Source organism: Hypanus sabinus, chromosome 26 (genome assembly GCF_030144855.1).
Source record: "Hypanus sabinus isolate sHypSab1 chromosome 26, sHypSab1.hap1, whole genome shotgun sequence".
Classification (NCBI taxonomy): domain Eukaryota; kingdom Metazoa; phylum Chordata; class Chondrichthyes; order Myliobatiformes; family Dasyatidae; genus Hypanus; species Hypanus sabinus.
Window position 1 is genome coordinate 30,866,748 of NC_082731.1, and position 24,334 is coordinate 30,891,081.

Sequence of the window (24,334 nt, forward strand, 5' to 3'; positions counted from 1 at the left end):
TGGTCAAAGAACACCGAGGCTGTCTACAAGGGTCAGAGCCGTCTCTATTTCCTGAGGAGACTGAGGTCCTTTAACATCTGCCGGACGATGCTGAGGATGTTCGATGAGTCTGTGGTGGCCAGTGCTATCATGTTTGCTGTTGTGTGCTGGGGCAGCAGGCTGAGGGTAGCAGACACCAACAGTATCAACAAACTCATTCATAATGAAACCCTATTTCCCTCGGGATCAATAAAGCATGTCTGTCTGTCTGTCTAAGGGGGTGTTGGTGTGCAAACAAAGCGGGTTTCTGTTCACCTATATTCCAAGAGGGCTGTACGCCATGACGGAGTAGGTGCAGGGGAATTGAGTTTACTGAGGAGGGCGCAACAACTTGAGAGGCATTAGGAATGAAATCGTCTGGCACTTGTGACGGTTGCCCGTATACCAACTCGGCCCCAGACGACTGCAGGCCCTCTTTTGGAGCTATTCTGAGCCCCAGCTGGACCCACGGGACTCGTTTGCAGCAACACTCGTCTGTCTCGGAAGCTCTCACAGCAGCCTTTAGGGAGCAGTGAAACTGGTCGCCTCACTACAGAATGGATGTGGAAGCCACAGAAAGGGTGCAGAGGAGATTTACAAGGATGTTGCCTGGCTTGGGGAGCATGCCTTATGAGAATAGGTTGAGTGAACTCAGCCTTTTCTCCTTGGAGTGACGGAGGTTGAGAGGTGACCTGATAGAGGGGTATAAGATGATGAGAGGCATTGATCGTGTGGATAGTCAGAGGCTTTTTCCCAGTGCTGAAATGGCTCACACGAGTGGGCAGTTTTAAGGTGCTTGGACGTAGCTATCAAGGGGGATGTCAGGGGTAAGTTTTTCACACAGAGAGTGTTGGGTGTGTGGAATGGGCTGCTAGTGAGTGTGGTAGAGGTGGATACAATAGGGTCTTTTAAGAGACTCTTAGATGGGTAAATGAAGCTTAGAAAAATAGAGGGCTGTGCAGTAGGGAAATTCTAGGCAGTCTCTACATGGTCAGCACAACATTGTGGGCCGAAGGGCCTTTCTCTGTTCTGTGTTCACTGGCAGAGGCCATTGCACTGTGGGCAAAATGCCCTGTACCCTGACCCCGAGGTTCTGCACTATCGCAGACCAGAGGTCCAAAACGCATTAGGCACAGTGGTCAGTGGAACCTCAAGTTTCATTTTCTCCATCCGCCCGAAGCGTCGACTGCACTTCTTTCCATAGATGCTGAGTTCCTCCGGCATTTTATGTGTGTTACTTCCTCCCATCAATCTGTGCTGAAGCATTAATCTGTCTGGTCCCATCAATCTGCACCTGGCCCATATCCCTCCATACCCCTCCCATCCATGTACCTGTCCAAATTTCTCTTAATCGTTGAAATCAACTTCACATCCATCTCTTGTGCTCCACACCCACACCACCCTCAGGTAAAGAAGTTTTCCCTCACGTTCCCCTTAAATATATCACCTTTCACCCTTAACCCATGACCTATAGGTGTAGTCACACCCAACCTCAGTGGAAGAAGCCTACTTCCATCTACCCTATACCCCTCATTTTGTATACCCCTATCAAATCTTCTCACTTAAGGTGGCAGGTCACCAATTCGCTGACAAATCTCTATGGATGTACTGTTGATGAATTCCAACAGAGGGTTCTCGACACAACCCACTCCATCCATTGAGAAATGCCACCCACTGAATATTCTCTCCCCCCCCCCCCCCCCCACCTGGGGCAGAAGGCACTAAAGCCTAAAAGAACATCGCGTTTGCAATAGCCATAGGATTTACTTCAGTGGCGCAAAGCTACTGTGACACGCCGGTGGCTCTGGGACTGCCTGGTACAGGAAGCCATGGAAATTAAAGAATTTTAACAAAGACGAAGGTCTCGTTCTAAGCAGGAACTGGAATTCGATTGTTAACAAAGTGGGAGAGTGGAAACCTGATTGGATGAGGATGAACCAATCAGGAGGGAAGGACGATGGGGGTATAAATACCCACGGTCTAGACTTGTCCAGGGATCACCCAGACATCCCACCTCTCCCGGAAGTTCCGGGAGTCTCCTGCATATTGATAGCGGCTCCCTGATGCCCACAGATTATATACAGTATCCTGGAAATCAATTTTTTGAGAGTGAGCGAGAGAGGAGAGAGAGAGAAAGAGAGGGAGAGAGAGAGAGTGCACCATGGCAGAGTGTTCCAAAAAATATAAAACATACTTGACCCCAGACTAAACTGTACCTCTTCCTAATAGGGGTAAAAAAAAATGACAGTGTTGCTCGCCGCACTGTTTGCAACAGTGACTTTTCTATTGCCCATGATAGGTTAAAATGTAAAAGACATGTTGAGGTAAGTTTAACAGGTGTCATTCGTTCATTAGCATAGCTAACGTTATTTAAACGAGCTGGCTCGCTGCCAAGGAGCTACTCTTTTGCAGTCATCCCACCTCTCCTGGGAGACTCCCGCAAATTGATGGTGCTACCTCCCCGAAATGAGTTTTTGCAAGGCGGCATGTCTGGATCATCCGTGATGAAGATTGCAGTTTGTCATCCAGACCTTGGTTATAATTGATGTCTGCACCCGGCTGGAAGCCCGAGAAGAGATTATTCATCCAGCTATCCACGCTGTTATTGAACAGCTCCGTAGTTCAGCAAGGATGGGCTCCTGGCCTCACAGTCCACCTCGTTATGACCTTAGAGTTTGACTGTAAGATTCAAGCACTACAACTGTTAATGCGCCGTGTAATCTGTTTGATGAGTATGGCAGACACGTTTCTCGGTACATGTGACGATAATAAACCAATTCCATAACTGCATCCTGCTTGGGCATCCGGCACCGGGTCGACCCATCAATCAACTGGTCCTGGTTACGCCCTTCGGCTGGAGCCCGAAGAGCGGGCTGAGTGCTACGTGCGCTGGGATTGGTGGAGGTGCCTGTAAATCACGGTGAGTTACTGCGACGTCACAAAGCGGGGCGGGCGCCTGCAGTCACGTGGGAGCTCGGCTCGGCCGACGGGCCCCGGCAGCGCCCACCCGCCTCCCGGTTTGGCGGCCGATCGGGCCGGTGTTAACACACGCTCTCAGCCGGTCCTCGTCGGCCACTCTCGCCCCGCAGCTGGGTGACAGCCTGCAACCGGAGGGTGTCCACCGCGCAGGCGTCAGTGCGGATGATTTACAACGGACAGGGCCCGGACTTCCGAGCAGGCGCAGTTCGGTGGGTTTAGTCAACGTGACGCAGTGTGGAGGGCGCTGGCTGATGAGATAGGGCGGTTTCTGGCAAGTACAGCATTGTGGGATAACTGTCCGCCATCAACCTGTTGCAGAAACACTGAAACCAAGGTTCTTCATCACGATCTCCGCTGATTATTCTTCATGCAACTAGTACTAAATACTTTGATTTTAGATCATGAGGATTTTTATGCCTGCAACTTTTTTATATTCCGTCTGATCTGCTTTTGAGCAGAGGAAAGGGAGCAAGATCCGAAAAGCGGGCTCGTGCAGGTAGGAATGGGGTGATAGCATGGACGAATGAGTGGCTGAGGAGAGGGTGCAGGGTTTCAAGTTCTGGATCAAAAGAACCCTTTGTGGGGAAGGAGTGACCTGTCCAAGATGATTGCATCTGAGCTGCAGGAGAACCAATATCTTGGCCGTGAGGTTTGCTGATGGAGAGTTTATACACGTTCTACAGGGGGCTGGGAACCGGAGGCCGAGGTCGGTAAGGGAAGGATAGGACCAGAAGGTGGATGTCAGAGAGGGTATTCAAAGGCAAAATCAAAATAATAACAAGTGTGATGGGTTGGATAGTTCGAACTGCTGGGAGTATTATGGGCAAAGGTGATGAACTCAGAGCATGAACCAGTCCACAGAACCATTACTGAAACTTGGTTGAGAGAGGGGCAGGATTGGGTGAACACCAGTTTTTCAAAGTACTCCTGAGTAGAGAAGATAGAGGGGGAGGTAAAAGAAGGGGGTGGGGGGGAGTTGCACGACTGATCAGGAACAATATCACAGCTGCATTCAGAGGAGGCATAATGGAGGGGTCAGAAGCTGAGTCCATTTGGGTGAAACTCAGGAATAGACAGGGTGCAATCCCACTGATGGGATTGTACTACGGACCCCCTGATAGCCACTGGGACATTGAGGAGTAGATATGTAATCAGATGAAGGAAAAGTGTTTTAAAAATTTTAATTTAATTTTAAAAAATAATAATAGGGTTGGTGTCATGGGGGGATTTCAGCTTCCCTAATATAAACTGGGACCTTTTTATGTGTAAGGGGTGCAGGTGCGGCTGAATTTAATTAAGTTCAGGAAGGTTTCCTTAAATCGTTATGCAGACAGTCGAACAAGAGGTACTGGAGAATGAGCCTGGACAGCTGACTGACCTTTCAGTCGGTGAACGGTAACTGGAAGAGTGACAACTGGTTAACTTTCAAGACAACTATCGACAAGGATAGGTATTATCCTTGTGGAACAATTTTAAATTGGCGTAGGGCAATTTACAAGGGCATTCGGCAGGAGCTAAGAAGTGTTAATTGGAAACACCTTCTCTCTGGCAAGTCCACATCAGACATGTGGAAGGGGTGTAAAGATCCGTTGCACAGAGTACAGGAAAGGAATGTTCCTGTTAGAAGGAAAGTCTGAGATGGGAAGATGAGAGAACTTTGGATGTCCAGAAAGGTGATGAATTTAGTCAAGAAGAAAAGGAAACAGCATGTAAAGCTTTGGAAGTTAGAATCAAACGAAACACATGAGGCATACAAATAAACCAGAATAAAAGTAAAGAAGGGAATTAGGAAAGTCAGGAGGGGCCATGAAAATCCCTTGGGAAGTAGGGTTAAGCTGAACCCCAAGGTATTCTATACATGCATCAAGAACAAGAGGATAACTAGGGAGAGGGTAGGGCTACTCAAGGATAAAGAGAGGGATATTTGCTTGGATGTGGAGAAGGTGAGTGAGGTACTTAATGAGTACTTGCTTCAGTATTTCCCAAGGAAATTGACATGGAGGACCAGGAGATCAGAGCTGAGTGCATAGATATGTTAGGGTGTTTAGAGGTCAATGAGAAGGAAGTGTTGGGGCTCCTAATACACATTAAGGTGGATAAGTCCTCAGGGACTGATGGGATTTACCCCGGGTTATTGAAGGAGGCAAGAGATGAGATTGCTGGGCCCTTAAATAGTATCTTTGTTTCCTCAGTAGGCACAGGCAAGGTCCCAGATGACAGGCAATTAGCTAATATTGTACCTCTATTTAAGAAGGGAACAAGGGAAAATCCTGGGAACTATAGAACAGGGAGTCTCACATCAGATGTAGGGAAGTTGCTGGAGAAAATTCTTGGGGACAGGATGTATGAGCATTTGGAATCCCATGGCCTAACCTACCTTTGCGCGTGGCAGATTGTGCCTTACAACTTGCTTGAGTTTTTTTGACAAGGTGACAAGTCAGATTGATGAGGGTAGAGCAGTGGATGTTGTCCACATGGATTTTAGGAAGGCATTTGACGAAGTCCCCCATGGGAGGCTAATCCAGAAGATTAAGGTGCATGGGATCCACAGCAAATTGGCTGTATGGATTCAGAACTGGCTTGTTCATAGAAGAGAGAGGGTAATACTTGAGGGGACTTGCTAAGGCTGGTGGTCTGTAATTAGTGGAGTTCTGCAGGTATCTGTGCCGGGATTCTGCTGTTTGTAACGTATGTAAATGGTCTGGATGAAAATGTGGAAGGGTGGGTTCGTGAATTTGTGAATGATACCAAGACTGGTAGAGTTGTGGACAGTGTAGAAGACTGGCAAAGAGTAGGGCACAACATTGATCAGCTGCAGATATGGACTGAGAAATGGCAGATGGAGATTAACCCAGATAAATGTGAGGGGTTACACCTTGGGAGGGCAAATGCAAAGAGACTGTACACTGTTAAGGGCAAGATTCTTAACAGTGTTGCTGAACAGAGAGATCCTACTCGTTGAAAGTGGCTGCACGGGTCAATTAGATGCTTAACAAGGTTTACGGAATGCATGCTTTTATTAGTCATGGCATTGAGTTCAAAGGTCAGGAGGTTATGTTGCCACTTTATAAAACTCTGGTTCGATCACATCTAGAGTATTGTGCAGAGTTCTGGTTGCCCCACTATAGGAAATATCCTGAGACTTTGCAGAGGGTGAAGGGGAGGTTTACCAGGATGCTGCCTGGTTTAGAGGGCATGTCCTATCATGAGAGGCTGGACAAACTTGGGATGTTTTCTCTGGAGTGTCAGAGGAGGATCTGATGAAGGTTTACAGACGATGAGAGGCAGAGATAGAGTGGACGGAGAGTATCTGTTTCCCAGGGTTCAACTATCTATTACCAAAGGGAATGCGTTGAGGGTGCGAGGGGCAGGTTCTGTACCGGCAGAATGGTGGATGCCTGGAATGTGCTGCCAGGTGTGGTGGAGGCAAATCCATTAGAGGCTTTTAAGAGACATTTGGACAGGCAGGTGGAGGGATTTGGACATTGTGTAGGTCGGAGGGCTTAGTGTTAGAATTGCCTCTTAGCTGGGTCAGCACAACATTGTGGGCCGAATGGCTTGTTCCTGTGCTGGACTCTTCCACGTTCTGTGTGCAAACGAAGTGGTGGATACAGCCCTGTTTATCACAGAGAAAACCCACATGATCGTCGAGGAGCCCCAACATCCACGGCTCCCCTCCTGCTGCTGCCCCAGGAGGGAGGTACGGGAGCCTTGGGTCCCACCAACATCCACGGCTCTCCTCCTGCTGTTGCCCCAGGAGGGAGGTATACGGGAGCCTTGTCCCACCAACATCCACGGATCCCCTCCTGCTGCTGCCCCAGGAGGGAGGTACGGGAGCCTTGTCCCACCAACATCCACGGCTCCCCTCCTGCTGTTGCCCCAGGAGGGAGGTACGGGAGCCTTGTCCCACCAACATCCACGGCTCCCCTCCTGCTGCTGCCCCAGGGGGGAGGTATACGGGAGCCTGGGTCCCACCAACATCCACGGCTCCCCTCCTGCTGCTGCCCCAGGGGGGAGGTATACGGGAGCCTGGGTTCCACCAACATCCACGGATCCCCTCCTGCTGTTGCCCCAGGGGGGAGGTATACGGGAGCCTGGGTCCCACCAACATCCACAGCTCCCCTCCTGCTGCTGCCCCAGGAGGGAGGTACGGGAGCCTGGTTCCCACCAACATCCACGGATCCCCTCCTGCTGCTGCCCCAGGGGGGAGGAATACGGGAGCCTGGGTCCCACCAACATCCACGGCTCCCCTCCTGCTGCTGCCCCAGGTGGGAGGTACGGGAGCCTTGGGTCCCACCAACATCCACGGCTCCCCTCCTGCTGCTGCCCCAGGGGGGAGGTATACGGGAGCCTGGGTCCCACCAACATCCACGGCTCCCCTCCTGCTGCTGCCCCAGGAGGGAGGTACGGGAGCCTTGGGTCCCACACCAGCAGGTGCAGGGGCAGTTATGACCATTGAACCAGCGTAGACATCCTCGCTCTCCACAACACTGAAATCAGATTAGATTAGATTCAACTTTATTGTCGTTGTGCCGAGTACAGATACAAAGCCAATGAAATGCAGTTAGTATCTAACCAGAAATGCGAAGAATAGTGTTATTTACAGAATAACTGAATAAAAAGTAAGTGCTACAGCACACAAATATAAAAGTACTGAGACAGTACAATATGGGTGCAATACTGCTTAGTGCTGTGATGTGAGGTTCAGCAGGGTCACAGCCTCAGGGAAGAAGCTCTTCCTGTGCCTGATGGTGTGGGAGTGGAGGCTCCTGTAGCGCCTACCAGATGGGAGTAGAGTAAAAAGTCCATGGTCAGGGTGATATGCATCCTTGATAATGCTTTTCGCCCTGCCCAGGCAGCGTTTATGGTAGATGTTCTCACTGGTGGGCAATTGGGTGCCGATGTTTTCACCACATGCTGGCAATTTTCCAGGACTTCAAAACTCACGTTATCAGTAGGACCAACCGGGGTAGGTCTTACTCGGTGAGAGGGAGGGCACTGAGGAGTGCAGTAGAACAAAGGGATCTGGGAACACAGGTAGATAGGGTCATAAAGAAAGCTTTCAGCACATTGAGTGCAGGAGATGGGATGTGATGTTGAAGTTGTACCGGACATTGGCGAGGCCTGATTTGGAGTATTGAGTGCAGTTTTGGTCACCTACCCACAGAAAAGTTGTCAATAAGAATGAAAGAACACAGAGAAGATTTACAAGGATGTGGCTGGGTGGGGAGGGCCTGAGTTATGAGAAAAGATAGGTTTGGACTGTAGAAGATTGAGATGAGATTTGATAGGGGTATACATAATTATCAGGGGTAAGTGCAAGCAGGCTGTAGGATTACAACCAGAGGTCATGGGTTAAGTGTGAGAGGTTTGAGAGGAAACTTCTTCACTCAGAGGGTGGTGAGAGTGTGGAATGCGGTGTCAGCTTAATCTCAAAGTTTCAGAGAAATCTCATAAGTACATGGATGTTAGAGGTTGATGGTTGTAGGCAGTATAATTGGTTTGGCATGGATAGCCAACGTTTCTGTGCTGTATTCCTCTGTGACTCCTATTATTACCATAATTATTTATTTCATTTTTGAATTTGAACACTTTTCAGCATCGGGTGCGTGTGTGTGAGTGTGTGTTTTTTTTTCATTGATCCTATTGTATTTGTTTGTTCTACAGTGAATGCCTGCAAGAAAATAAATCTCGGGGTGGTACGTGGTGACAGACCTTTCAGAAATTTACTTTTGACTATAAATTTGCTGATCTGCTGTGAGGAAACTGGGTTTGGGACTTGGAACCTGGAACCGTTTTAAAATGTGATGTTTGAAAAGGGAACACGAGCCAGTCCTCGTGGAGGGATCAGAAGTGGAGACATTGAGCAGTTTTAAGTTCCTGAGTGTCAGTATCTTGGAGCACCTAACCTGGTCTAAACCTGTCGATGCAGATATAAAGCAGGCAAGACAGCAGCTATATTTCATTAGGAGTTTGAGGAGATTTGGTCTGACAGCTAAAATGCTCAATATTCTACACATGTACCATGGAGAGCATTCTGACAGGCTGAATCACTGTCCGGTTTCTGGGAGGTGGTGGTTAATGCACTGAGTAGAAGTAATCTCAGTCAGCTCTATCATGGGCACTCACCTCCAAGTACCCAGGACGTCTTCAGGGAGCGGTGCCTCAGAAAGGCAGCGTCCATCATTAAGGACGCCCCTTCACCCAGGACATGCCCTCTTCTCACTGTTACCATCAGGTAGGAGGGACAGGAGCTGAAGGTACACACTCATCGATTCAGGAATAGCTTCTTCCCCTCTGACATCCGATTCCTAAATATTCATTGAACCAATGAACACTACCTCACTGCATTTTTGTTTATTTCTATTTTTGCAATACTTGTTTTAACTTAACGATTTAATAGATGTATGTATACTTACAGTAATCAGTTTTTTTCTAGATTGCCTCGTGTATTGCCTCGTACCGTGGCTGCAAAGTTAACAAATTACACAACGTGTGCTGGTGATGTTAGATCTGATCCTGAATTTGTGTAATAAAGTAGTGAAACAGAATTATTTGTGACAGTTACAGAGAAAAGCTGTAAAAGTTACTGCTGTGAACGTATACTGAGACGCCTTGTGTCTTGCCCTTTCAGGTTTCGGGGGGCTCTGCTGTGTAAGACTCGCCTTGTTTGTCGGACTCCGCACCAGCGTCATGGAGCGCCAGGAACGAGCCGACGGCGGCCAGCGCACGGTGGCAGGAAATCCCGGTGACAGCTTTGTGAACCGGCACGCCCCAGAGGGAGGCGAGAGTGCGCAGAGGAGCAGGCCCGCCCACAGGGGCCCCTTGCCCTGCACGCTCTGCGGGAAGGTGTTCGCCTACCAGTCCAGGCTGCGGCGCCACTGGCTGTCCCACACCGAGGCCCGGCCCTTCATCTGCGGCATCTGCGGCAAGGCCTTCAAGAGCAACCAGGACTGCACGCGGCACCAGCGGATCCACACCGGGGGCAAGAGCGTGGCCTGCCCCGAGTGCGGCAAGACCTTCACCCACTCCTCGCACATGCAGGCCCACCGGCGCACCCACACTGGCGAGCGGCCCTTCCCCTGCCCCGACTGCGACAAGGCCTTCCGCCACTCCTCCCACCTGCAGATGCACCGGCGCACCCACACCGCCGAGCGGCCCTTCTCCTGCCCCGACTGCGGCAAGGGCTTCTTCCGGGCCTACTACCTGCTGGAGCACCGCAGGGTCCACACTGGGGAGAAGCCCTTCTCCTGCCCCGTCTGCCGCAAGAGGTTCGCCCGCTCCTCGCAGCTGCAGGCCCACCGACGCACCCACACGGGGGAGAGGCCCTACGCCTGCCCGGACTGCGGGAAGAGCTTCAGCAGGGCCTCCATCCTGCTGCAGCACCGGCAGGTCCACACCGAGGAGCGGCCCTTCCCCTGCCCCGTCTGCGGCAAGGCCTTCAAGTGCACCCTGTACCTGAAGCAGCACCTGGTGATCCACGCCGGGGAGAGGCCCTTCTCCTGCACCGTCTGTAAGAAGGCCTTCGCCCGGTACTCCAACCTGCAGGCCCACCGGCGGCTGCACATGAAGCAAAAGAGGATCGCCTGCCCCGAGTGCGGCAAGATCTTCCCTCACACTTCCAACCTGCAGGCCCACCGGCGCACCCACACCAGGGAGCGGCCTTTCTCCTGCCCGGAGTGTGACAAGGCCTTCATCTTCCCCTCCCAGCTGGTGGTGCACCGGCGCACCCACACCGGCGAGCGGCCCTTCTCCTGCCTCGAGTGCGGCAAGGCCTTCACCCACTCCTCCCACCTGCTGGCCCACCGGCGGATCCACACCGGCGAGCGGCCCTTCGCCTGCCCCATCTGCGGGAAGAGCTTCACCCAGTCGTCGCACCTCCAGGCCCACCGGCGCTCCCACACGGGGGAGAGGCGTTACGTTTGTTCCGACTGCGGCAAGGCCTTCGCCCGCTCCTACAACCTGCGGACGCACCGGCGGGTCCACGCCGAGGAGACGAACTTTGCTTGAGGGTGGCGCGGCAAAGCCTTCGCCCACTCCTCGCGCCCGGAGGCGTGAGCAGCCTTTCCGCTGCCTCGACGCGGCACGACCCTCGTCAGCTCCTGGGCTACGGGGGAGGAGCCCTTTCCCTTCTGTGACCGCGGTAAGGGCTTCGTCGCGGCTTCAGAATCACGCGGGACGGAACTGCTCCGACCGGAGGAGGGTCTTCGTCTCGGGGCACACCCGGCTGTGTAGGGCGGACGTAGTCATCAGCGAGAGAGGGGGCCACATGTCGTTCCATCCCCCCTCGGGCACTCTGTGTGTGTGTAGAATTCCTGTGCTCTGCCCCGTGACTCCACGGACTTCCTCCTCGGCTGCTCCGCTCTCCTCCCGAGTCGCCCCCAAACTCCTTGGCCGGTGATGGGACCCGGCGGTGCCCGAGGGCAGGGGTGGAGTCGAAGAGGGGCTTGATGCTCGCGCCAGTCGCCCACACGCGGACTTTGTGAGGAGCGCGGGACATGGCGGTCACGGGACCCAAAGGAGCTTTGACACTTTCACGTCCAAACCCTTCTGTACTGTGTGTCTTGGGAAAGTATTCATCCCCCCCACAGCTATTATCACATTTTATTGATTCATTTTCTAAATTTAAAACGTATCCAGCGGATCTACATAACATTGTTCATCATGTCAAATTGAAAGAGAAATTCCAAAACCTGCCAACTTAAAATAGAATTCTGAGCCGGGGAAAGTGTTTGTGGCGTTGGTGCTTGCTCTGCAAGCTTTCACAGGTACAGTATTACCCTGCCCACTCACCCAATTGGTTGATGTGGAAAATTGGAGGATGAGCTCTTTCCAATGAATTCACGGCAATAAATACCCCCTCTCTCTCTTAAAGGTGCAACAGCACAGTAGTTTTTCAACAGAACAAACCAAAATGAAGAGAAAAGAGCATTGAAGGCAGGTCAGGGAAACGATGACAGGGAAGCACAGATCCGGGGAAGGGTACGGGACCGTCTCACAGGCACTGAACAAACCCCGGAGCTCAGTGCAGTGCTTCGTGACAATGCGGACAAAAAGATGTGCCAAGCTCTCAGCTGAGTGGCCCCAGATGCAACAGTGACGCAGAAGTCCGTGGCTGCAACTGGAGAGGAATTTTGCGCCTCAGCGCCGCTCCATGAATAACAGTTTGAGCAGTTTTGCAGGGAGGAACGGGTGAGTCTCACTCCATCACTGTGTGCGGAACTAACAGAGACTGGTCCAAAACGACTGCTGGCTGTAACAGCCGTGAGAGGCAGCTCGACCAAAGGGGGATGAATACTTTTGAACTGCTGACCTTTCAGCTTTTGAATTTTAGTTTTTCATGCTTTATAATTTTCCTCATTTTTTTGTGGGGGAGGGGGAAGAAAGGAGCACGTGATTCACAAATAAAAATTATCAGTTAAACTGATCAAAGTCCCTGGTTGTAATACACATTTCTGTGAACAAAGGGTTGGGGGCAGAATACCTTCCAAGGTCTGTACATCCAAATGTCCATTTAAGGACCTCTTCAACTCCTCTGTCATATCTGAATCCACCACATCACATTCCAGGTGCCCGCCGCTCTGTGCGTAATGTATAATTCCCCACACACCTCCTCTGCGCTTGCCCCCTCTCACCTTAACTCCAGACATTTCACCCTGAACCATCAAAGCCTCTCATAAAACTTTTATCAGTTCTCCCCCTGGCTCTGGCCAACCTGCCCTTATTCCGCACGGCCCCAACACCTTCTGCACCCTCTCCAAAGCTTCCGCTCCCCCCCAACTGCAGACAGACCTTTGGGATGTGGACTTGCTGACAATCCTACTTGGCTGAAGTGTTCTGGGTTGGGATACTCTGGGACTGGGAGGCTGGGAGAGGAGTTGTGGTTGTCGAGGTTCTGGATTAGACCAGGGCCTGCTCCGTACATTTGTTACTGTTGATATGGGAAGAGGTGAAGTTTTGAGCTGTATTCGAATACCATTGTAAAGATAAAAATTGGTGTTCTTTCAAATATGCAGTCTGTTTATTCAAAACATCAGTGCCTAGAACAGTACAGGCCTTCAGCCCACTTCTAAGATCAAACTAACCCTTCCCTCCCACGTAGCCCTCCATTTTTCTATCATCCACGTGCCCTTCAATCTCCCCAATGTACCTACAATCCACATGCCCACCACCTCTGATATTCCCCCAAACTCCAGCCACCCTTTCCTGTTGGCCAGTTCCATCCCAGGGCAGATGCGCCAGCCGCCCATTCCATCTATGGGTCTTACTATTTCAAGCACATCTGTCAACGTATATAAGATGGTAAGAGGCGCAGATAGAGTGGACAGCCAGCACCGTTTTCTTCGAAGAGGTTGGTGGATGGATGGGACAATGTTAAAGTCCCTGCATACACAGCACTCTCGATCGATATCTCTGATGAGTGGAAGAGATCCCGATCCCCTCACAGTCCTTTGCAGGGATTTGGGGCCACGCTGGGGAATTGCGATGTCGGGGCTGGGCAGGTGCCAGGATCGCAGGGGCTCACTTCGGCCAACGGGTAACGGCGGCACCCGCTTCCCATTTGGATTGGAGGTGAGTGGGACAGAGCTGGTTCCAAAACTACATACGCGGCCGAGATCCAGCGGAGTTTGCTGGAGAATTGGGTTTGGAAGAAAGGCCTGAGGCTGCTGTTGGAGTTGCTCTACATGGAGTGGTGGAGGTGGTGAACAGGGAGTAGTAAGGGGTGGTAGAAGCTGTGTGGAGGAAGGTGACTGGAAATAGAAAATAGAAACGAAAATAGAAGCAGTGAATCGAGGGTTGTAGTGGCTTATCTTCCTGTGATGACAGTGGTAAACGGCCAAAATGAAAGAAGGAAGGAAGAGTTTAAGATGCTGCAGAGTTTTGAACGAGGACCTGTTTATGATATCAATCCAAATAGACAAAGGGTTTGAGAAAAAGAATTGGGAAATGTTGAGAGTGCAAAAACTTTGAAGAGATAGCATACTCTGAACTCAGCATTTAATACCATCATTCCCACAATCCTGATTGAGAAGTTGCAGAACCTGGGAACTTTGTTCCTCGCTCTGCTATTGGATCCTCAGCTTCCCACGTGGAAGATCATAGTCTGTTTGGATTGATGATAATATCTCCTCGCTGACGATCAGCACTGGTGCACGTCAGGGGTGTGTGTTTAGCCCACTGCTCCACTCTCCCTACACCCATGACTGTGTGGCTAGACATAGCTCAAATATCATCTACAAATTTGCTGATGATACAACCATTGTTGGTAGAATCTCAGATGGAAATGAGAGGGCATACAGGAGCAAGATATACCATCTAGTGGAGAGGTGTCGCAGCAACAACCTGGCACTCAACATCAGTAAGACGAAAGAGCTGATTGTGGACTTCAGGAAGGGTAAGACGAAGGAACACATACCGATCCTCACAGAGGGATCAGAAGTGGAGAGAGTGAGCAGTTTCAAGTTCCTGGGTGTCAAGATCTCTGAGGATCTAACCTGGTCCCAACATATCGATGCAAGATTATAGAAGGCAAGACAGCAACAACATTAGGAGTTTGAAGAGATTTGGTATGTCAACAAATACATTCAAAAACTTATATAGATGTACCGTGGAGAGCATTCTGACAGGCTGCATCACTGTCTGATATGGGAGGAGGGGCTACTGCACAGGACCGAAAGAAGCTGCAGAGGGTTGTAAGTCAGCTCCATCTTGGGTACTAGCCTACAAAGTACCCAGGACATCTTCAAGGAGCGGTGTCTCAGAAAGGCAGTGTCCATTATTAAGGACCTCCAGCACCCAGGGCATGTCCTTTTCTCACTGTTACCATCAGGTAGGAGATATAGAAGCCAGAAGAGACACTCTCAGCGATTCCCCTCTGCCATCTGATTCCTAAATGGACATTGAACTCGTGAACACTACCTCACTTTTTCAATATCTATTTCTGTTTTGTGCGCGATTTTTAATCTATTCAATGTACGTATACTGTAATTGACTTGCTTATTATTGGTATTATTTTATTTTGGTTTTTTCTTCTGTGTTATGTATGGCATTGAACTGCTGCTGCTAAGTTAACAAATTTCATGTCACATGCCAGTGACGATTAACCTGATTTTGAGTATTTTGCAAAGATAGTCAACAAAGTGAGAAACGTTTGGAGTTAGAACCCTTGGGAGGAAGGAAACTAACACCAAGAAATTATATTGAACAATAGTGGCTTTGGGGAGTATTCTCTGGAGGGCCTTTAGATAAGTGGTCCCCAGCCACCGTGTGCTAACCACCATGCACAGCTGCACCTTTCCTCATTTCCTGTCATCCCCTCTGTTGAACTTGAACACACACAAGGTCATTACCCTCATGCCGGGGATCACTGGTTGGTCTTAGGAAACTGGCCGCCGAGAAGTGCCGTTGCTACTGGCCTGGAGCACAGACAGATGGGCGCCGCCTCTAAACCTGTTTAGCACACCGAATGTTCGTGGGGAACCCGGTGCTAAAGTATTCGCAGACGACCTAATTCGGGCTCAGGGTTTCGTAAGTAGCAGAGTAGCTAACTCGCTGTGATCTACTGAAAGTCATCCCTCGAGGCAAACTTTTGTCGGCCGATAGATCCTACCTACCTACGGGGTAGGTGGGGGGGCGGGTGCGAGTCCTGTCGCACTCCTCACTCAGTCGGTCACTCTCTCCGGACTGCGACCGCTGCGGCCCCGGTACAGGGGACCTCTGGCCCCTACCTTGTCCTCTCACTGGTGTGTTGTAATGGTCTTGTATGTTCATATGAGGAAAATACACGCTGTATGTTTAATATCCAAACGTTACTTGAAATGTTATGATGCTAGTGATTAATAAGTGAGTTATAATTGACTTATCACTATATTCATACAAGGAAGATACGCGCTGTGTATTTAATATTAAATTCATTAGATAAGCCCTTTTAGAAACGAAATTGAGTGTATTAGCCACTTATAAATGCCTTATAGTTGACTTATCACCTATATTCCGGTCGTGATTACCCCTGTCAGGCAGTCCACAAGAATATTGTCAATATTAAACCGGTCCAAAAGGAATAATAATAAGTAAAAAAAATAAGCAATACATACAGAGATCATGAGATGAAGAATCCTTGAAAGTGAGTCCATAGGTTGTGGGAATATTGGGATGATGGGGTGAGTGAAATTGAGGGAAGTTATCCCCTTTGGCTCAAGAACCTAATGGTTGAGGAATAATAACTGTTCCTGAACCTGCTGGTGTGGGACCTGAGGCTCCTGTACCTTCTTGCTGATGGCAGCAGTGGGAAGAGAGCGTGTCCTGGGTGGTGGGGGTCCCTGATGATGGATGCTGCTTTCTTGCAACAACGCTCTGTGTAGATACTGCAGAAGGCTTTACCCGTGACAGACTGGGCTATACCTTTTGGATGATTTTCTGGTCAAGGGCACTGGTGTTTCCATACCAGGCTGTGATGCAGCCAGTCAATATTCTCTCCACTACACAACTATAGAGGTTTGACGAAGTTTTATATGTCGAACTTCTGCAAACTCCTAAGTAAGCAGAGGCACTGCAGTGCTTTCTTCATAATTGCACTTGCGTGCTCAGACCAGGACAGGTCCTCTGAAATAATAACACTGGAGAATGATTGGAGAGGTTGTGGACCTTCTCCACCTCTGACCCTCTGACGAGGAGTGGCTCCTGAACCTCCGGTTTCCTTCTCCCAAAGTCAATAATCAGCTCCTTGGTCTTGCTGACATCGAGTGGGAGATTGTCATTACGGCACCACTCAGCCAGATTTCCAGTCTCCCTCCAATCATCACCTTTGATCCGGCCGAGCAGCAGTGGCATCAGAAAACCCGGATACGGCCTTGGAGTCCTAAGTGTAAAGCGAGTAGAGCAAGGAGCTGAGCACACGGCCCTGCGGGGCTCCCGCGCTGATAGAGATCGTGGAGATGTCCTATCTGACTGGGGTCTGCAATCGAGGGTCCAATTGCACGAGGAGGTACCGAGGCCAAGCTTTTGAAGCTTATCGATTAGTTTTCGAGGGGGATGATGGTATTGAATGCCGAGCTGTAGTTGATAAGGAGCCTCCTGATAGGTCCATCGTTGCTGTCCAGATGCTCCAGGATTGAATGAAGAGTCAATGAGATGTTTCTGTTGCGGATTTGTTGCTTCAATAGACAAATACAAGGTTACGTTGGTGCAAAACACGGTTGGAAAATGGGGTGACTGAGGTGGAGTGGCTGCCTTTGTCAAAAACCCGACAGCACATAGAGTTATGGAAATTGTTTATGAGTCGCTTGTAGTGGGAATTTTGGAGACAATAGTAAAGTACAGATAATGCTTCTTTATAACCCCTGGGAAAGGTTAACCCCTGAAGTGTGGGTGGAAGTGGGAAAAGGGTCATATGGTTTGGGGATTCTTAATAATAATTCTTAATATTCAGACATTCTTAATAATAATAAAAATATTTTATGATCCCGAGAGGGAAATTCTTGCGTTACGGCAGCAGCATTTAACAGCACAGTTAGCAGTGTGCAGACTTCACTAATAATAAAGTACAGGGTAATAATATACACAATAATAATGTACAAAATAATAAAGCAGAGACTATTGTGTGTGTAAATTCTTAAGAATGGGCAACATCTGTTGGGGCTGCAGGCGCTGGCTCGGCTTGTATCGGGGTGATTGACAAGTTCGTGGCCTGAGGTAGCAGGCGATGAGTTATACAACTCCGTTACATGCACATGCAGCTCAGCTTTTTGAGTGATGATGCAGAAAGTTTGAAGTTAGTAACTTATCAGTTAATAACACATCAGGGTGATTGATAAGTTCGTATCCTAGGGTAGAAGGAGCTGAGTTATTAACTTCAAACTTCCTGCATCAACACTCAAAGAGTTTAACTGCGTGTGCATGTAACGAGAGCTGTATAACTCATCGCCTGCTACCTTAGGCCACGAACGTCAATCAGCCGTGCTGTGGACACTTTCTGGAGGTCCAAGATCCGTATGCTCCACGACCGCTGGACGAAATGTAGGCGGGGGGAGACGATGTTGAAAAATAAATGTGCAAATTGACTCCTTCTACCGTAGGCCACGAACTTATCAATCACCCCGGTATATCTGATTGTATAGGTGTCGGTCGCGGGCCATCTCTCTACCGCTGCCGTTGGACTCAACGCCCCACCAGCGTACCGGAGATGTGCGGTACGGGGTCCGAGCTGGAGCCGATGCTGCGCCCCCCAGTGTTCACTCAGCAGAAGACAAGCTGTGTTCTGCTCGACTGCCGACTATTCCCACATACGCAGGCTCGGGGTCCGGTTCCTTATTTTTGTGTGGCTGTAGTTGGCTGATATCTTCTATGCGCTCTGTGCTGTGTGTGACTGTTGGCTCTGTGCTTTGCACCTTGGCCCCGGAGTGACGCTGTTTCGTTTGGCTGTATTCATCTACGGCTGAACTTCAACTTATGGGTCCCCGTCCTTGTTGGGGTTGAAGGGAACGAGATGGCCACCACGCTAGTCAAGCAACCACTTAAAATTAATCATATAAATGTATTGGTGCCTTTGCGTGAGTGGGAGGTGAAAGCCAGATTTAAGAGTCTGTTCAAGTCAAGTCAAGTCACGTTTTATTGTCATTTCGACCATAACTGCTGGTACAGTACACATTAAAAATGAGACAACGTTTTTCAGGACCATAGTGCTATGTGAACAATACAAAAACTACACTGAACTACACAAAAACTACACTAGACTACAGACCCACCCAGGACTGCATAAAGTGCAAAAAACAGTGCAGGCGTTACAATAAATAATAAACAAGACAATAGGCACAGTGGAGGGCAGTAGGTTGGTGTCAGTCTAGACTCTGGTATTGAGGAGTCTGATGGCTTGGGGGAAGAAACTGTTACATAGTCTGGTCGTGAGAGCCCGAATGCTTCGGAGCCTTTTCCCAGATGGTAGGAGGGAGAAGAGTTTGTATGAGGGGTGCTTAGGGTCCTTCATAACGCTGTTTGCTTTGCGGATGCAGCGTGTAGTGTAAATCTCTGTAATGGCGGGAAGAGAGACCCCGATGATCTTCTCAGCTGACCTCACTATCTGCTGCAGGGTCTTGCGATCCGAGATGGTGCAATTTCCGAACCAGGCAGTGATGCAGCTGCTCAGGATGCTCTCAATACAACCCCTGTAGAATGTGGTGAGGATGGGGGGGTGGTGGGAGATGGACTTTCCTCAGCCTTCACAGAAAGTAGAGACACTGCTGGGCTTTCCTTACTATGGAGCTGGTGTTGAGGGACCAGGTGAGATTCTCCGCCAGGTGAACACCGAGAAACTTGGTGCTCTTAACGATCTCTACTGAGGAGCCGTCAATGTTCAGCGGGGAGTGGTCGCTCCGTGCCCTCCTGAAGTCAACAACCATCTCTGTTGTGTTGTTCACATTCAGACACTGCAGCAACGAAGTTGGGATAAGGAAAAGGGAGGACGGCATTTAGATGGAATTCACAGGAAGGTGGGAACTCAGCTGGGAGATGGGTGGAATGGGAGGGAAGAAATTATACTTACACATTGACATATTGAACACACTAGGTCAAATTGTTCAGGATTAATACCGGCAGTTGTAGGGAGTGAACTCGTCAGCATATCTTGTTTGAATGCAATTCCGATGAGGTACAAAGGAAACATCTAATTGTTGGATTGAGATCTTTGCCACAGACACAGTTTAACATGGAACGTCTATGAGGATAGACCTGCCATTGCAATGTGTATGAGTGTGATTTGACTTTCTGAAAAGCATTAAGAAGTTTTGATATTGTTTGAGTTTTTTTTGGGGGGGAAGTATAAATTTAGTTTAGAGTTTAAATGTTTTTTTCCTCTTGAATCAGGTTCTTGCTTTGCGGCTGCCTGCGAGCAAGCAAATCTCAAGTTTGTCTAATTTATGCATTCTTTAGTAATAAATGTACCTCAATACAGAATTGTTGTGCATTGTGTCGATTATTTTAACAACTGGTGTTAACCAATGTAATACACACACGCTACACTCCATAACTCTGCAGTGTAAGCAAGGATAAACTTGTGGTACAATGGTATCTTAATAGTGATAAATGATAAACATAACATTTCTTTCAAAATATATCTACTCAATGTTTACCAACATTACCAAAATAACTTAAGACGATCAGATATTACTATTTTATGGGCATATAATGAATGGACGGATATGAACGTCTTCTCAAATTGCCCTTCAAATCAAGTCAAAACTAACCCGTATAGGAAATTATATTAAAACAAAAGCTTATGTACAGGAAGTGATGTCTGTACTAAAAGAATCCGGCCTCTAGAGGCCAGAGGTCTCCCTGTCTGGCATCTGCAGGATGTCACACTTAACTACTGAAACGAAATGATCATTTTATTAAGGGTGTAGTTAAAAAAAAAAGACAGTCTCAGAGACTGATCTTGAAAGCATTCTTTCTAAATAGTCTTTAACTGCTGCCTTTTCAAAAGTACCGGCTTTGATGAGATTCCTGGTGGGGAATCAGCACGAAACGCCAGGGTAGTTAGCCATGAGGAGAGGGTGAGCTGATTAGCCTGGAGCCCGCTTGTGGCGTGATAGTCCGGGTTGATGTCAGTGGGAGCAGAGTTCCGTTGGCTCTTCTGGGCTGATCGCCTGATATGTTGGATCTTATTGTGTGCAGAAGCATAGAATACCCTACTTCCATTGCATATATAACCGAGCACAACGTTGTTGTCTAGTTCTGTGTCCGCAGCTGTGACTGTATTTTGCCGATAAATGGTGATCTCATTTAAAAACCCCGAAGAAAGCTTGCGCCTTGAGAAGGTGTCTAACTCGCCGCAAAGGCAATGCATGCATTACAGGCTTTGTACTGTAACTCGACACACATGGCAGTAATGAACGAATTCCGGTACTAATTGGATAACTGGGCCCATTGATGGGCCCCGAGCACCGGCTCTGCCTGCTGCGTTGACCGGTCCAGGTTACGCTCCTCGGCCGACCAGCTGGCTGGATAACTACGGGAGGGCTGAGTCCTCCAGGCGCCTGGATTGGCGAAAACGCCTGTAAATCAAGGAACGTCATCGTGACGTCACACAGTGGGGCGGGCACTGCGATCACAATAGACAATAGACAATAGATGCAGAAGTAGACCATTCGGCCCTTCGAGCCTGCACTGCCATTTTGAGATCATGGCTGATTAATTACTATCAATACCCGGTTCCTGCCTTGTCCCCATATCCCTTGATTTCCCCCATCCATAAGATACCTATCTAGCTCCTTCTTGAAAGCATCCAGAGAATTGGCCTCCACTACCTTCCGAGGCAGGGCATTCCAGACCCCCACACTCTTTGGGAGAAGAAGTTTTTCCTTAACTCTGTCCTAAATGACCTACCCCTTATTCTCAAACCATGCCCTCTAGTACTGGACTCTCCCAGCATCTGGAACATATTTCCTGCCTCTATCTTGTCCAATCCCTTAATAATCTTATATGTTTCAATCAGATCCCCTCTCGATCTCCTTAATTCCAGCGTGTACAAGCCCAGTCTCTCTAACCCCTTTGCGTAAGCCAGTCCAGACATCCCAGGAATTAACCTCGTGAATCTACGCTGCACTTCCTCTATAGCCAGGATGTCCTTAACCCTGGAGACCAAAACTGTACACAATACTCCAGGTGTGGTCTCACCAGGGCTCTGTACAAATGCAAGAGGATTTCCTTGCTCTTGTACTCAATTCCCTTTGTAATAAAAGCCAACATTCCATTAGCCTTCTTCACTGCCTGCTGCACTTGCTCATTCAACTTCAGTGACTGATGAACAAGGACTCCGAGATCTCTTTGTATTTCTCCCTTACCTAACTCTACAGCGTTCAGATAATAATCTGCCTTCCTGTTCTTACTCCCAAAGTGGATAACCTCACACTTATTCACATTAAACGCCATCTGTCAAGTATCTGCCCGCTCACCCAGCCTATCCAAGTCACGTGGGGTCTCGGGTCGGCAATCTGGCAGCGGCGGACCGAGTGTGCGGCCCAAATCGTCGGAGTTTTCCCGTGGACGTGACCGGTCCCCGTTGGCGACCCCCGCACCGCTCAGGCCAGTGCGTGTAATCTAGGGCGGAGCGGGACCCGGTTTCCGAGCAGGCGCAGAGCGGTGGGTTCGGGGTGCGGAGACTTGGGGTGATCAGTACAGCGGTTTCTGACGCGCGGGGCATCTTGGGTGAACTATCCGACATCCGCCTTCGGCAGCGTTGGAAACGTAGTTCTTCGCAACACACACAACATTCTGGAGAAACTCGGCAGGCCAGGCTGCATCTATGGAAAAGAGTAAGCTGTCCACGTTTCGAGCCGGGACCCTTCTTCAGGGCAGTTCCTCCAGCATTTTGTGTGTGTCAGTTCGGACTTTTCCGCAGTCGCTGCTTCGCCTGCTGAGTCGGTCCAACAGTTTGTCTGTGTTGCTTTGGACTTCCAGCATCTGCAGATTTTCTTGTGTTTGTGAAACCAAGTTTTTAATTACGTTCTCCACTGAATATTCTTCATGCAACTTTTCCAGAACACCTTGAATTTAGATTATCATATTTTCAATCCACTTCTACCCCCTTCCTTTTGAATATTCCTACCTGATTTGCTTTTGAGCAGAAGGGATTTATATACATTCTGGACTGCTGTAAGGAAGTTAGGGATTGAAGCCCCTGGGTTTGGGACTCAGAACCACCTTCGAAAAGTGAAATTGAATGCGAACTTTGACAGGTGTCGATTTATTACTGTCACTTGCACTGAAATACATGAAAAAGATTTTGTATGTGATCTATCCAGACAGGCATAAAGTGGTAAAACAGAATACTTGCTACAGTTACAGAGAAAGGTTTTAATTTTTTTTGCCGGTAACCTATATTGAGAGGGCTTCTGTTTATGCTTTAAGTTATCAGGGACTCTGCTGAGAAAGAGTCACTTTTCTGTGTCCCATCAGCGTTTTGGACACCAGTACGGAGAAAGTTAAGGTGCAACAATTTGCACCAAGATCTTGCAGAGTGACTCCGGAATGCCGGGGTACAACAGACAGCATCCACGGCCTGATGGGAGGGAATCCCAGCGACACCCTTGTGGGCAGATGCGCCTCCATGGGAGGAGTAGGGCTGCCCTGAGGGGCCTGTTGTCCTGCGGGAAGGGGTTTGCCAAGCCACCCAAGCTTCGCTGCCACTGTCTGGTGCACACTGAGACACGGCCCTTCACGTGCAGCGTCTGCGGTAAGGCCTTCAAGAGCGACCGGAGCCTCTGGTGGCACCAGTGGACCCACATTGGGAAAAGGGCCGTCACCTGCCCCAAGTGTGCCAAGGCCTTCCTCCACTCCTCCACATTGCAGGGGTAACTGCACACCCACACCGGTGAGCGGCCGTTCTCTTGCCCTGACTGTGGCAAGGCCTTTACTCAATCCTGACACCTGTGGGCGCACCAGAGGATCCACACGGGGGAGAAGCCCTTCGCCTGCCCCGTCTGCGGGAAGTGCTTCACTCACTCCTCACATCTGCAGTCCCACCGGAGGATCCACACGGGGGAGAGGCGCTTCGCCTGCCCCGTCTGCGGGAAGTGCTTCACTCACTCCTCACATCTGCAGGCCCACCGGAGGATCCACACGGGGGAGAAGCCCTTCGCCTGCCCCGTCTGCGGGAAGTGCTTCACTCACTCCTCACATCTGCAGGCCCACCGGAGGATCCACACCGGGGAGAAGCCCTTCGCCTGCCCCGTCTGCGGCAAAGCCTTTACTCGGTACTCGCACCCGAGGGCGCACCGGAGGATCCACACCGGGGAGAAGCCCTTCGCCTGCCCCGTCTGCGGCAAAGCCTTTACTCGGTACTCGCACCCGAGGGCGCACCGGAGGATCCACACCGGGGAGAAGCGCTTCGCCTGCCCCGTCTGCGGGAAGTGCTTCACTCACTCCTCACATCTGCAGGCCCACCGGAGGATCCACACCGGGGAGAAGCGCTTCGCCTGTTCCGACTGCGGCAAAGCCTTCGCCCGCAATTACAGCCTGCGGATGCACCGGCAAGTTCACGCCGAGGAGATGAGCCTCACTCAGTGACGGTGCGACGACGCTTTCACCAGACCTCCCTCCTGCCGGCAGACTGGAGTGCAGCATCTTTCCCACTACGGCTTTCATCAGATCGACCACTTGGCATCCATTGGCCGCAGTGCCATTAGTTTCAGGGTAATTATGGACAACGATAGGCTGAGATTCTGAATTGGAGAAAGGCCAGTTTTGATGGTGTGGAAGAAATGGGCATTGAGGGGATAATGATTTGTTTTAAAATGTGAATTCAAAGCCTACAATCATTTATCTGTAACTAATGTACTCTGTG

The 24,334-nt window shown here is 49.7% G+C and overlaps 1 pseudogene; it reads left to right on the plus strand.

Annotated features, from left to right (window-relative positions):
• Positions 1 to 2,584: 2,584 nt before the first annotated feature.
• Positions 2,585 to 24,057, plus strand: LOC132381724 (zinc finger protein 721-like; annotated as a pseudogene).
• Positions 24,058 to 24,334: the final 277 nt, after the last annotated feature.